The following is a 13628-nucleotide window of genomic DNA, read 5'->3' as shown; positions in this document are numbered from 1 at the left end:
ACGTGCTGATACTCATCAGAGCAAAGCCTGTTGTTCCCTAGTAGGTATACCTTTAATGACCCTCTTACTGTATAAAAGTGGACATCAGTAGGCATAGAGCTTTCGGATTGGGGGTGGTCTGAAGACCCCCAGCTAATCAGTCTTTCCCACTGAGTGTCTTAGTCGTATGAGGTAATAGCTTGGGAACAGTGATCCTCTAGAAGCCACAGCAGTTTTCCTGAGATTTAACCAGGTGAAACAGATGTTAAATAAAATTTTGTTTAATTTGTTCAGACATCCAGTGAAGAGGCCAGTGTGAAACTTGCTTTTTTCATAGCCTGGTTATAGAATGGGAGAAATTAAAGGAGGTGTTGAATATCTGTTTTTAATGTCATCTGATGAAATAGATCAATCATGGCCTGTATTTTTGGTGGTCTCTGAGAAATTTGTATCCAAGATTTCTCTGTATTCTCAGGATTATTAGCGATGCCTAGAGGTATTCCTTTTTCTCCTTATGGTGCATGTTGTTCCGTTGATTTTTGTAGTCTGTGTTTACACCTGAAATAGAAGCAGGTGGATGGCTGCCCAGCTATCTTTATGTGATATTGAATAATTCTCAGAGGGAAGTCTTTCTTGTATGTTGAAGAACTAAGATTTTACATAATTGAGCATGCAAGGCTTTATGGTTTTATCTCTCCTTTTGTAAATCTTATTTCCTTTATTTCAACGTTGTGTGTCTCTAGGAGCGGCCATTTTTTTAAAACACGTCCACGTGCTCAGCCTCTGGTCCAGGGATGGCTACTTAATAAAAACTGGGCCAATCATTATAGAGCTCTGGCCTTCACCCTTCCTGATCACCTGAGCTATCTCCAGTATTATTCTAAAAAATAAATAAATTCCTTTTTTCCCTTAAGCTAAAAAGTTGAAGTTGGATTTCTAAGGTTTGGAAGTCCCAACTAATAGAACCCAGAACTAAATTTTTTTTTTTTTTTTTTTCTGTACGCGGGCCTCTCACTGCTGTAGCCTCTCCCGCTGCGGAGCACAGGCTCTGGACACACAGGCTCAGCGGCCATGGCTCACGGGCCCAGCCGCTCCGCGGCATGTGGGATCTTCCCAGACCGGGGCACGAACCCGTGTCCCCTGCATCGGCAGGCGGACGGACTCTCAACCACTGCGCCACCAGGGAAGCCCCCAGAACTAAATTTTTACAAAATGTAGTGAATAAGCCTTTCGGTTACTTAAAAAAAAAGCAACAAATTAAAACCCAACCTCCCCACAGCCTTGAAATGTTTGTTTACGCGTATTTTAATATTGCCCCCCAATGATGCTTTTTAAAAAAAAAATTTTATTGGAATATAGTTGATTTACAAGGTGGTGTTAGTTTCAGGTGTACAGCAAAGTGAATCAGTTATACATATATCCACTCTATTTTAGATATTTTTTCCCCATATCGGCCATTACAGAGTATTGAGTAGAGTTCACTGTGATGTAGAGTACGTCCTTATTAGTTATCTATTTTATATATAATAGATGCTTTTTTGATTTTTTGAAATTCTTTTTTTCCTTTAATGAACTATCATATTTCATTATTTGTACCACTCTTATTACACTTAATTCATACACTGTTGTATCACAATTATTTTTGCTCACTTCTTTCTCCTGTACTTGAGAGCAGGGACCAAACGTTTATTTGTTTTAGTAGCTCTTGCAATATCTGTCTTGTAAGTCAAAAATAATATTTGTTAAGTTGATGAATAAAAATTCTCATGGTTATTTTTAATGGGGTATAATAGAAGTTTAAGCTGTTCTATATCCCAGAGAAGCTATTAACAATTAAAAAATTATTTTTGGTTATTTAGATATGTACATATATGCATGTGAATGGTGTATTTCACACAAAACAGAAAAACTCAGTTTTGAAACTCTAACTCAAAAGACAGTGGAAAGATGTGGCTGGCTTGCAGAGAAAGGGAACGTTGTCCACTGAGGTTCTCTGTGTGCTCTGAGAAGACCAGCGTCTGTTGGTGACAGAGATTGTGGGAGCTTCTTAATTGTCATGGACAATTGGAGACAATGAAAAAGATTCCCAATTATATTCTTGAGTTGCCTCTGGGAGGAAAGCAGAAGGAGGCCCATCAATAAAGTTAGGCTGTGGAATGGACTGGATTTCTAGAGGAAGACACACATGAAGGACTCGAGTAAAACCACCCCAAAGGAAGACGTCTGGGGGTTGACCAGAGTATGCTTGTGGGGGTGGCAGAGAGAGTATGGCTCCAGGTACAGTACCTTGATGGGTCCTTAACCTGAGCCTCTCGCACCTGTGTGTTCTCGTGTCTAAGGAGGAATGGTGTCTCTGGGGCCCAGGAACTCTGACTGTGCTTCGTGCCATTTGGCTCCCCCGCCAAGAAAATGCAATTATTTAAGCTTAACTTTTTATTTTTAACTCATGTAATGCTTACCACGGTCCTCTTATACACAACTGCCTGATCTGTAGGCTCCTATTTTTGATTCATCTTTGTTCATGGGAATGTATCTTCTAGCATATTTTTAGAATTCTTACATATCTGAGAATGTCTTTATCGTTACTTCATATCTGGATAACAAGTTGGTGAAGTAGAAATATTTAGATAGTAAGTTTTTCCCTTCAAACCCTGTAGTTGTTGATCTATTTTTCTGAAGCCTTTATTGTAAAGAGGAGAAGTCTGAGACCAGCCTGATTTTTTCCCTTGTGGATCCCATTTTTTTTTTCTACATGGAGTCTAATAAATTTTTTCTTCTTTAACCTTGTAATTCAATTTTTTTAGCATGTAATCTTAGTTCTTAATTTTGCCTAGAAGGTAATAAGCCCATTCCGTCTACTCAAATCATTTTTTTCTAGCTTTGGAAAGTAATTTTTAAACATGTCTGGTTGTTGCTTCTGTTTCATGTATATGGGTTTCTTTTCCAAAAACATTTATAATTCTTAGATTAAAATCCATGTCAATTATGGTTTTTTAAATGTCTGAGGGCTGCTTTTGTACAGAGAAAAAGGCTATGCTGTTATTCAAGGTTTTAATTTGGTATTCACTTTATTAAAGGTACAGTTTTTTAGAAACCCAGTTTCTCTCAAACCTTTAAGTTCACCTTACACACTTTATTATTTGATTTATGAATCAGGTAAATTTTAACATTTGCTTTCAAGGGAGCCTTTGAATAATGTTTGATCAATTTAAGTTGAACACATTCAACTCCCAAGCAGGTCCCTTTAAAAACTTAGTTAATAAAATCCCCTTAAGTATTTAAAATCCATTTATATATTTAATACATTCAGTTTTCTTTTTCAGCTTTTCAAATGTCTGACCTACCAGCCAAACCTTAACAACGCCAGTAAATCTAATAAGTTAACCTTAAATAACGAATCACATGTTCTCCTGGCCATTCCGATACTTTCAAACTTGATTAAATTCTCTAAATCTTTCCATTTAAAGGTAAAAGTCTAAAATCCATTACTCAATTACACCTTTTAAATTGGAATCCCAAGGCTAATGTGTCATATTCACTGATATGACATATGCTCTTAAACATTAAACCTCTTTATAAACTACATATATAAATATTGCCCCATGATTTGAAACCGGTTCCTAAATGTACCACAAAAGTATTAATTCTGTAGGTTTGATTTACTTTATCATTTCTATATTTAATGCAAACTTCCTGGAGGGAAAAGACACTTACTTGCTAGATTTTATTATGTAAAATAAATCAAGGTTGCCATTCTAAACAAGTTGCAGTTACCATTCAGGGAGACCTGGGTGCTGTGTTCCATCAGTTGGCTGAGAATGCATTCTGGCTAGAGATTTTTGACTAGGATGCATAGGGTCTAGGGTGATAGCATAGTACAGTTGTTACGACAACAGGGGACTCCTAATCCACTGCCTTTAGATGAAGTTTTTTCCTTCTGGTTTGAATCATGCAATTCAATTTTTTGGATTTGGGTAGCGGGGGGATCTTGCACCCCCCCTAAGTATTGCAACTAGTTCCAAAAGTGCCTGTTTGAAATTTGTATTTCTTTAGCGTCTTTCAGTTATTTTAATGTATTTCTCTTCATCTCTAGGGCCATGTATATAATTCTGTCCTCTGATTTGAATAATGACAACAGCAGCACAACAACTGACTTACTGAGCATTTGCTATGTGCCAGATGAAGTGCTTTACATAACATCACTCTTTTCATCTTCACAGCAGTCCCACGTGGAAGGAACTATGATTATTCCCATCTTATAATTTAATTATAAATTTAAGTTTTTAGGCAGAAAGAAATAAAGTAACTTGACCAAGGTCACATAGTGATGGAGCCAGGATTTCAATTCCTGGCAGTGTCTTTGGGCTTACTCACTATGAAATGCAATTTCTTTCTCTGTTGTAGCTAAAATCAAACAGGCCTTTGAGTCCAAACACTTTAGAGGGTGACCTTTCCTAGGTTCAAGTTATGCCTTTAGTTTTACAATACAACTAACATTGTAGTTAACTTCCTTCCCCTTCTTTGCTGCCTGACTGAACTCCACTCATTTGCAAGCTCTTCATGCAAATGAAGAGCCACCACTCATACAGTTGCATTGCTGATCTTTCATGCCTTTGCCTGAATCTCTTACCACAACCGATGTCCTGCAAATCACGTGCCGTTATTTGTCCTGTCTTCTTACCTGCCATTCATAAAGAATTCAGTACTCATGTTTTCCCCATCCTCATTTCTGATTTGATTTATGCAGTGTGAATTCTACTTTTCACCATCTTCAATATGAATTTTCATTCTGTTATGGCAGTTTTAGCTTTCTTGAAAGTCTTTCTTGTTCCACCCAGCTTCTTTTGCACTCAGCTTATTGCCTTCAAAACTCATCCTGTTATCTTTTTTTCTTGATCTTTTCTTTTCTGATGGCTTTTGCTTTGGGTGTCATAGAGGGCACAGCCTCTTGGACAGTATTGAATAACATACAATTGACGGTCAAATTAATTTTTAGAATTTTTTCCTGATTGCTCCAAGTAAAGCATTTTCAGGAGTGTGCTCCTCCTCCAAGATCCTAGATATTTTCTATTCCTCCTTTTCCATACCATTTTTCGAGCACCTTTGGGAAGGGAAGAGGTTTTCCTACAGTGTGCAGCAAGAGAAGAGGACATCATGCACTGTCTACTATCTAGTTCTTGCCTTACTATTTTCTGGGATTTTCAGTCTGAAGAAATGGAGAAAGTGGTGAGTTAGAGGAGGTGGGAGGAGACTGGGGAGAGGGAATACACAGCCTTGGCTGCTTAGGTTGTGGTCCTTCAGCCCAGGGTCTCGGTGGCCTGGCGAGCAAACATTTTAATCCACGTTTGTGAACCATATATTTGGCTGAAATACTTCTCAGAGTTTAGTAATACTTGTCTTAACTCTTCTTCTTCTTCTTCTTCTTTATTTATTTTTTTTTTGCGGTACGCGGGCCTCTCACTGTTGTGGCCTCTCCCGTTGCGGAGCACAGGCTCCGGACGCGCAGGCTCAGCGGCCATGGCTCACGGGCCCAGCCGCTCCGCGGCATGTGGGATCTTCCCAGACCGGGGCACGAACCCGCATCCCCTACATCGGCAGGCGGGCTCTCAACCACTGTACCACCAGGGAAGCCTTCTTATTATTTTTTGATGGCAGTGTGGGTTTTGTATTTTTCTATGACTTTGTAAGTATTTCAGCTAGGAATCAAGAAAAGCCATATCAAGGGTTGCCAGCCAGATTCCATTTATTTATTTTAAATTTTATTTATTTTTTGGCTGCGTTGGGTCTTTGTTGCTGCGCGTGGGTTTTCTCTAGTTGCGGCGAGTGGGGGCTACTCTTCGTTGCGGCGCATGGGCTTCTCATTGAGGTGGCTTCTCTTGTTGCGGAGCATGGGTTCTAGGCACATGGGCTTCAGTAGTTGCAGCATATGGGCTCAGTAGTTGTGGTTCACGGGCTCTAGAGAGCAGGCTCAGTAGTTGTGGTGCATGGGCTTTGTTGCTCTGCAGCATGTGGGATCTTCCTGGACCAGGGATCAAACTTGTGTCCCCTGCATTCACAAGCAGATTCCTAACCACTGTGCCACCTGGGAAGTCACCAGATTCCATTTAAATCAAAAGTATTTGGTTATAATTCTTTACAACCTCTATGGGATAGGTTGGATATCCCAAATGACATTTCCTGGATTTTATACTGGACTTGGACTTATCTTTTTTTCTTTTTATCTGAGATGGAATCTTCAAAATCTTATACTTCTAAATAATCAGAACTGTATTATTATTTATTTATTTTTTGTTACTTATTCACAGAAGCCCAAGCAATGTATGTGACTTAAAAAGGTAATATGAAAACTTTAGCTCAACTACTTTTATAATAGAGAGTAGAATGAGGAATATATTTTATTTATTCTGTAAATGTAACAGACAACCAAAAGGATAGTTGGCCAGAATGAGAGGATAGGGAGGGGAGGATTCTCAAAGGCAGATCTTTAAAACCCCACCAGAAAAACACCGTTGGCTTTCCATGGTGGACAGTGGAGTCTAAATCCCTAACCTGGCATTCAAGTCCACCTACAATTTGCATCCACTCTGCTTTTGCAGCCCTCTGTCTTACCACTCCCTGCGTGAACCCTTCATTTATGGCAAAGCAGTCTACTGGGCTGAACTTTGCAGCAAATATTGTCCTCTCTTACCCCTAGATCTTTGCTCACAAAATCCCCTGGGTGAATGTTCTTCCTTCCTACTAGGGTCATCTTCCAAGGTCCAGCTCTTGAAACATGTCAGCATTTACGGTCAGATTCTGCCTTGTTTTGTGACAGTCTGGGTTCCTGTCTTATCTTGCAGCTTGTTTGTACTCTCCAGTCTGACGAGGACCCCACATTGTATTCACATTTGTCCTGAGGCCCAGCAAATTTACTTGCATAGGGTAGGACCACAATAAGAGGTCATTTGATTGAAAATAGAGTTACAGTGAGAAGAAAAATTAAAGGGTAATAATAATAATAAAGGAGAGATAGGGCACACAGACAAAATGGAGCTGACAGAAGAAAAGGAAGAGTGAGATAGACAGACATCATTTTCTTTAATTCAGAGGGATACATACATTTTTTTTCATTGAAATGCTTGTTAGCATGCCAGTGCCTTCAGCATTGGGGAGAAGAGCCTGTCTACTTTCATTTACAAATTTGAAAGCTTATATTGGAAATAAACATTTATTTTCCCATGGAATGCCACAGACTTTGTATTGTGTCAGAGAATGTGTTCGGGTTTTTAAAAAGCGTTTTGGAAACTCCAGGGTGTCTATCAATTTTCCAGTTATACCTGTGAGTCTCTGACATTCAATCATTTTTGCCTAATCTTTGTTATTTGAGAGATTAGGGCTGTCTTGTTTCACAACACCTGAAAGATTTTATTGAGACCAGCATTCATTTCATTCTGTGTACATTTTTTTTTTTCAAATCAAAGCTATCATTTTCTCAAATCCAGTCACTTTTTGCTTTTGTCCTAATTGTTTCACGGTGGGGATTACATGTAGAAGAAACCAAAAGTAAGAGTGAAAAACTCATTGGGAGGAAATCAGTTCCTCCCTGCTCACAGCTCTTAAGCTGTTGTATTAAACTTCCAGAGCCTTAATTTCGAGCTTAGTCATCTCAAACACCCACTGCAGCCAGGTTAGGCTGCGGTCATCATGTTACTGCTAGTTCAGTGCCACCGCCACCTGATAACAGCTTTTCTCAGGCCAAATGAAATGAAGCCTAAATATGATTTCTAGGCAATTTCCACTTTTGCTTACTCCTAAGCTTCTAGTCAGTAAGAGATTTAAACATCCTGAAGTCTTTGTGATGCATGCCCTTGCGAAAGTGGGTTCGAATTGACTTTATGGCTGTTTGAATTTACATCATTTCTTTGTGGGAATGAGTTTCCAAACTTTTCATCTGAGTCTGCTACATAGTGACAAATACTAAGGTGGTGTTTTTTGGAATCTGGCCGGCAGCCACGTTTCTCCCCTCGCTACCATCAGAAGGCATTTCTAGAGGAGAGGGAGGTGTATTAGGAAACTCCTCGGGAAGCTATTGAGAAAGGTGTATTGTGGAAGAAATTTCCAGAGTTATGGTCAGTTTAGGATGAAAGAATACGGAACCACCTTGCATACTGACAGTTTTGGTGTTAGAAAGTTAAAGAAGAACGCAAGAATACCGCAATGGAGGTGAAGGGTGGGAAGGGAGGAAAGATGTATCTGGGAGAGGCATCCGCATATGCAGAGACCCAAAGGCAAGAGAGAGCTGTGTTCTGGGAAGTGGGAGTGCAGGTAGAACACGGTGTGGGATTTGGGAACCTGGAGAAAGATGATTCAAGAGAGAGAAGCCAAGGGACCTGTACACCAAGAGAAGACAGTTGAGCTTCAGAGACCTGGCTCCTTGAAATGGAAGTAACAATAGTGTGAACCTGAGGATTCAATTCAGTAACCTTAGCCTGGCTCAGCATTTAGAAGGAGCTTAAGTTGGGGCTGCTGCTAGCCTGTACAGAGCCTCTGCATGAGTTAGAAATAGGTCCTGGTGGATGATGTCCCAGTTATCTATTGCCGCAGAACCAACCAATCCAAAGCAGAGTGGCATGAAACAACCCTTTTATTATACTCTCAGACGCTGTGGATCAGGAAGTTAGACAGGGCCCAGCAGTGGTGGCTTGTATCTGCTCCACAATGTCTGGGGCATTGGTGGAGAGACGAGAAGTGTGGAGGTGATGCAACAGCCCAGTATCACCTGGAGCTGTCTTCACATTTGTGTTTGCTGGTTGATGCTGGCTGTTGACCAAGAGCTTAGACATGAGATTGTCAGGCAGAAGGCCTGCACGTGGCATCTCCATGTTATCTGGGCTTCCTCAGGGCATGGTGGCCACATTCCAGGAGTGAATGTCCCAAAAGGCAGGAAGAGGAAGCTGCCACTTTGTTACTTCCAATGTTTTATTGATCGAGCAGTTAAAAGCTTAGGTTCAAAGGGAACGGAGTATAGATCACACTTCTTGACAGGAGGAATATCAAAGAATTTGGAAACCATTTTAAAAAGTCCCCACCTGTAGGTATTATGCTTAGTGAAATAAGTCAAAGAGAGAAAGACAAATACTGTATATTTTCACTTATCTGTGGAATCTAAGAAATAAAACAAACGAATAGATAAAACAGAAACAGACTTAGAGATACAGAGAACAGACTGGCGGTTGCCAGAGGGGAGAGGAAAAATGGGTGAGGGGGATTACGAGATACAAACTACTAGGTATAAAATAGATAAGTTACAAGGATGTAATGTATAACGTAGTGAATATGGACAGTACTTTATAATTTTATATGAAGTATAATCTATAAAAATATCAAATTACTATGTTGTACACCTGAAACCAATATAATATTGTAAATCAAGTATATTTCCATGAAAATAAATAAATTAAAATAAATTAAAAACTAAAATCACCACATGCTTTTTAGAAAAAGATGCTCCCTTGGGACAGACATATCCCTTCAGGCAAGAAAAAACTACCCCTTTCTCCAAAGATATGAAGCCCCACACCAGGGAAAACACTTTGCATCCAGCCTCACTCAGTATTTTTATTGGGAGCCTTTGTGCAGTTCACAACCTGTGCAACCATACATGTAGGCCCTGGACCTAGTGAATCTTAAGTGCTTACTTTCTATCACGCCTCAAAATCAAAAGGAAGACTACCTTTCTCCATGCAACTCTCAGCCTTGCTTTCTACCTCTATTTTTTTTTTTCCATGCAGTTGACTCCATTTAATTAAAGTTATTATTTTTATTTATTTATTTTTTTGCGGTACGCATGCCTCTCACTGCCGTAGCCCCTCCCGTTGCGGAGCACAGGCTCCGGATGCGCGGGCTCAGTGGCCATGGCTCACGGGCCTAGCCGCTCCGCGGCATGGGGGATCTTCCTGGACCGGGGCACAAACCTGCGTACCCTGCATCGGCAGGCGGACTCTCAACCACTGTGCCACCAGGGAAGCCCTAAAATTATGTTTTGACATGTGGCTTCTGCTGATCCTGGGCTTTCTTTGCTTGGTCATTTAAAAAAGGTTTTCACATTACCTGTCACTGAATATTCTCATTTTCTACTTGATTTCCCCACACCCCCATCCCTTTCCGTAACATACTTCAAACTATTCAAGTAGTAGGTAATTGTTTCTAAAAGACTCAGTTTCAGTGATTTGTATTTTTCTATTTTGGATCCTTTTTTGGGGATCAAGTATTTTAAAAGTGCTAATTCTCTTTCCTCTTAAAAACTTCCAAATTTTCAATGTTTATCAACTCAGAGAAGTTTTAAAAATTCTTTCAAATTAAATCACTCATTATAATATGTTTGAAAATTTTCTTAAATCTTTCCTGAAGAAATTGGCATTAGAAGAAATTGGGCAAAGAAGTAAGTTAAAGATAATGTGTACTGGTGAAAAATGGTTACTGAGATAAAACTAATGAGCTATAAATAGGAGAACGGGAAAATGGGCTAGGATAGCATGCATGGTTCTACTGAGGAGGGGTTGGGAAGGTGATGAAGAGAATTTGGGGCAGAACACCATTGTGTGCCAGCCACCAGCTGACCCTGTTAGCCAGGGACAGCTTGGGTATTGCACAGGGGGAGGAGGAAATCGGGGGAGAAGGGAAAAGGGCATCATTTTAGGAAGAAAGGACATTCATATAAATAGTACATTTGCAAATAGCATATACTGAGGGATTGATTAGCAGTACTACAGTCTGTACATTATTCTGTGATTTATTTCCTGAGTATAAGTCATCTAAGCTCTGAAGTTGGGTCAGATACTTATTTTATATATTCCAGTATCCAGCCAGTGCCAGGCCTGTAATAAAGCCATTAAAATATGGAGTAAATAAATAGAATATTTTTTGTTAAAAAATATGGAGTAAAATTCAATTTGATTTCTGACCAACGGCCTTTACACCCAAAGTGCCTTTATTCTTTTGTGGATCCGCATTTCTTCTCTTTCCTTTCTAGGCGAGGAGATCTTAAAAAGAGAAGGAAAAAATGACTTTAGGAGTCATAAGTATAAAAACTGGTTTTGGTTGTCTGAAAATCATCTGAAGATTCAAATTCTAAGAATGGAAGTGTTTTGGTCATTGAGAGACTGTAAATGAATGCATTCTGTTTATTACATATTAATCATAAGGGACTGTTTTTAAAGCAAATGGAAAATTTGTGCTGATTACATTTCATGTTTCTAAATGGTGACTTTTGGAAAGATCTCAGGTGAAACCAGAAAGATCTACTATTTTAAATGGGCCCACGAGGATTCACACTAAGGATTCTACCTTAGTGAGCCCTATGGCCAAATTTCAGTTTCCTCTGGGTATTCAGTTACTTCACATCAGAGAAACACTGCCTTCCTGGCCTTCTGTTCCCTCTAGAGTAGAAGGAAGGGGATTGCAGAGATCAGGGCCTGAGGTTGCCAGTGAGATAGCAATTGAGGCTGGAGAAATCCTTTGTTGTCTTGCTCTGGTTGTCTGCCTAAGGGTTGCAGGAGAGACAATGAAATACTCTTAAGCTGTCCTCCAATGTGGATTTCAAGACATGACCTCTCTTCCTTTAATCCACTTACAAGAGTGTAACACTGTTAGATTATTTGTCTACTAGAGGACTCTGTCCTAATGGTCCATTTTCACCCTTTAACTTTTTTTAATCCACTTAAGAAATGTGAAAAATATAAGTGATTTTTAAAGCTCTGCTCTTCAATTGGATGCACCGTTTTCAATTTGTGTTAAAAGCACTTTTTGAGGGGTATGATGTTAGTATAATACCATATCTCATCCACTCAAGGCACCAGTGTTCTATGTACCATTAAGGAAAAAATGTTGCCAGTTCATTAGGCGATACAAGATGCCATCAATTGGAAAATGCATTTGACTTCAGAGATAATAAAAGGCAAAAAAGAATATCTTAGAGCCAGTGAAATAAGGTGTATATATCTGACTTTTTACCACTATATAGCACACTTATAATTTTACATAAATACATTATTATAGTGCAGTCTATTTATCTCTCCTTTCCCCCACCGTTGCTGCTCTATCTCTCTCTCTCCATCTCCCTATCTCCCTACCTATCTATCTATCTATCTATCTATCTATCTATCATCTATCTCTCTATCTCATATAGTTAATTGTACACACATATCATGTAATTAAATTTAAATTGTATAATCTAATATATAAAAATGTATATTATATATAATCCATATTTATCTTCCATTTATCCATATATATGATCATATATAAACCTATATACACAAACACATAAATTAAGATTTTAGGAGGTTTTATCATTGTTCTATAATAATGTGCTTTTTTTTAAACATCTTTATTGGAGTATAATTGCTTTACATGGTGTGTTAGTTTCTGCTTTATAACAAAGTGAATCAGCTATACATATACATATATCCCCGGATCTCCTCCCTCTTGCGTCTCCCTCCCACCCTCCCTATCCCACCCTTCTAGGTGGTCACAGAGCAGGGAGCTGATCTCCCTGTGCTACGCAGCTGCTTCCCACTAGCTATCTATTTTACATTTGGTAGTGTATACATGTCCATACCACTGTCTCATTTTGTCCCAGCTTACCCTTCCCTCTCCCGGTGTCCTCAAGTCCATTCTCTACCTCTGCATCTTTATTCCTGTCCTGCATCTAGGTTCTTCAGAACCATTTTTTTTTTTTTTTTTTAGATTCCATATATATGTGTTAGCATATGGTATTTGCTTTTCTCTTTCTGACTTACTTCACTCTGTATGACAGGCTCTAGGTCCATCCACCTCACTACAAATAACTCAATTTTGTTTCTTTTTATGGCTGAGTAATATTCCATTGTATATATATACCACATCATCTTTATCCATTCATCTGTTGATGGACACTTAGGTTGCTTCCATGTCCTGGCTATTGTAAATAGTGCTTCAGTGAACATTGTGGTACATGACTCTTTTTGAATTATGGTTTTCTCAGGGTATATGCCCAGTAGTGGGATTGCTGGGTCATATGGTAGTTCTATTTTTAGTTTTTTAAGGAACCTCCATACTGTTCTCCATAGTGGCTGTATCAATTTACATTTCCACCAACAGTGCAAGAGGGTTCCCTTTTCTCCACACCCTCTCCAGCATTTATTGTTTGTAGATTTTTTGATGATGGCCATTCTGACTCGTGTGAGGTGATACCTCATTGTAGTTTTGATTTGCATTTCTCTCATGATTAGTGATGTTGAGCATCCTTTCAGGTGTTTGTTGGCAATCTGTATATCTTCTTTGGAGAAATGTCTATTTAGGTCTTCTGCCCATTTTTGGATTGGGTTGTCTGTTTTTTTGATATTGAGCTGCATGAGCTGCTTGTAAATTTTGGAGATGAATCCTTTGTCAGTTGCTTCATTTGCAAATATTTTCTCCCATTCTGAGGGTTGTCTCTTCGTCTTGTTTATGTTTTCCTTTGGTGTGCAAAAGCTTTTAAGTTTCATTAGGTCCCATTTGTTTATGTTTGGTTTTTATTTTCATTTCTCTAGGAGGTGGGTCAAAAAGGATCTTGCTGTGATTTATGTCATAGAGTGTTCTGCCTGTGTTTTCCTCTAAGAGTTTTATAGTGTCTGGCCTTACATTTAGGT

This window comes from Tursiops truncatus, chromosome 11 (assembly GCF_011762595.2).
Source record: "Tursiops truncatus isolate mTurTru1 chromosome 11, mTurTru1.mat.Y, whole genome shotgun sequence".
In the NCBI taxonomy this organism is placed as follows: Eukaryota; Metazoa; Chordata; class Mammalia; order Artiodactyla; family Delphinidae; genus Tursiops; species Tursiops truncatus.
Note: the sequence above shows the minus strand (reverse complement) of the source record.